Genomic DNA, 2,268 nt, shown 5'->3' on the forward strand with positions numbered 1-2,268 from the left:
ATAAAATGTCCATTTATTCACTAAATATTCCATTTAATCTCTACCATTAGCAGATTTTCTTATGAATAAATAGGTAGCTTCCATGCCTCTTCTACTTCAGCTGCATCCCAGCTGTGTTTATTAAACAAAGATTTCACATTGTCTGGCTTTTTGTTTTCTGTTCCATCATCTTTCCCATCTGGCTTTTCCTTTCACATCCTAGTGAACATATCTATATTTTTACTGACAGTTTTTTTTTTCTTATATCTTTCCCTGATGATAGCAGTTAACATTCCTTTAAAAGCTTACATTTCACCTCCATTCCCTTGTTCACATTTCAACTATGTGAAATTGGGTGATTTGAAACAATTTTAGCAGCTTCTCACTCAAATATAATCCCTTATGACTTGTGATGGTTTTGAATTCTTGGCAACCATTTTCTATGCCACAAAGAGTCCCTGTAAAGGAAGGATTGTTAAAGAATTACAAGCATAGAGGCGGTGCCTTAAAGAACAAAGAAGATACATTTTACTTCAAGAAGCATAAAATAGAATTTCACAGTCACTTGCCAAGATTTCCCTACTTCCCCAGGTGGAAATAGGATGGGGATGAAGAAAACATACCCCACTGTGTCCGAGGAGAAATGTAGCCCAGGAACTTTCCTGGGGTTGGGCATTATTTATTTTTTTTAGCTATACAGAGATACTCATTTCCCAGTTCTCTGCTACTGTCAGTGATGTTTGTACTTCTATTTTCTTTTAAGCTTGTCCAATCAGGAGGATGCATTGAATCCTTTCTTTTATATTACCCTGAAAATCAAGTTTAATCGTAGGTAAGGAAAGAATTTTGATTTCTTTGTGCAATCAAGATAGATTTAGGGTCAGTCATGGTGTGCTGGTTAAGGTGGCTGGACCCCACATGACCAACTCTACAGTTCAAGTTCTCAGAGTGTGACCATGCCCCATGGGGTAGTAGGGGGGATCTCACTTTCCTTCTCTCCCTCTCTGTCTCTCTCTTGCATATGTGCCATGTAGCAAATAAACAACAACAAACCAAAAAAAAAAAGATAGTTTTGCATGAAATATTCCATAAATTTAAAAATTATTGGTTAATTTCTCATTTTGTTCAAAATCAAGAATTTTTTTAAGTCATTGAGTAAAAAATAGCCATTTATTTATAAAAAATTATATAGACAAATCTATTCCAAAAGAAAAAAACTATCACTAATTCTGAATTTGAATATGTACTTTGCTTTTACTTTTTACATTTGCAAATCACATAAAATTATAATGGTCCTTAGAATAGCTGAATGGTTAAGGGACTGAAGTCAGGCTGCAGTCCTGGCGGAGCAGGGAGAACACACCCGAGGGGCTACGGCCAGCCGCTGTGACACAGAAGCGGGGAAAAGATGTGGGTTTTTGGTTACGGGTCCCTGATCTGGAAGGTGGACTTCCCCTATCAGGACAAAATGGTCAGATACATCACAGACTTCAGCCGGCATTTCTGGCAGGGCAGCACTGACCACCGCGGGATCCCAGGCAAGCCTGGAAAAGTTGTGACTCTTATTGAAGATCCTGGGGGTTGTGTATGGGGGGTTGCTTATAGATTGCCAGTAGGAAAGGAAGAAGTAAAAGCATACCTTGACTTCAGAGAGAAAGGAGGATACAGAACCACAACAGTAGTCTTTTATCCAAAAGATCCTACAACAAAACCATTCACTGTGTTGCTATATATTGGAACGTGTGATAATCCTAATTATCTTGGTCCTGCATCTCTAGAAGACATTGCTGAGCAAATTTATAATGCATCTGGTCCAAGTGGAAGAAATACAGAATATCTGTTTGAATTGGCAAATTCTATTAGGAACCTTGTACCAGAAGAAGCAGATGAACATCTTTTCTCTTTGGAAAAATTAGTAAAGGAACGTTTAGAAGGAGAATAGAACCTCAATTGCAAATGAAGACCCAATCATTGACTTCCTAAACAAGCAGTGCTTTTAGTCTTCAGATAATAAATTCAATGCGCAATGGCAATATGATTTAGAAGTATGTTTACTTAAAGTATGATTTAGAAGTATGTTTACTTTATTGTTGTTATAGTCAGGATATCATATAAATGCATAGTTTAATTGCAAATATTCTAAAATATATATATATTCAAGATTAGGACACAGTAAATGAAAAAATTTGAGTGTCAATAACATGATTCCCTAACTATGTACTGTTGAACACTTGCTTATTGGAAATGAATTCTTTAGAAAAACATAGTAAAGGAGTCAGTTCAGTTTCA

At 36.4% G+C, this 2,268-nt stretch overlaps 1 pseudogene; it reads left to right on the forward strand.

The window, feature by feature from the left end:
* Positions 1–1,366: 1,366 nt before the first annotated feature.
* LOC102488475 (glutathione-specific gamma-glutamylcyclotransferase 2 pseudogene) lies at positions 1,367–1,929 on the forward strand (annotated as a pseudogene).
* The last annotated feature ends 339 nt before the right edge of the window (positions 1,930–2,268 follow it).

This window comes from Tupaia chinensis, unplaced genomic scaffold, assembly GCF_000334495.1.
Source record: "Tupaia chinensis unplaced genomic scaffold, TupChi_1.0 Scaffold000097_1, whole genome shotgun sequence".
Classification (NCBI taxonomy): Eukaryota; Metazoa; Chordata; class Mammalia; order Scandentia; family Tupaiidae; genus Tupaia; species Tupaia belangeri.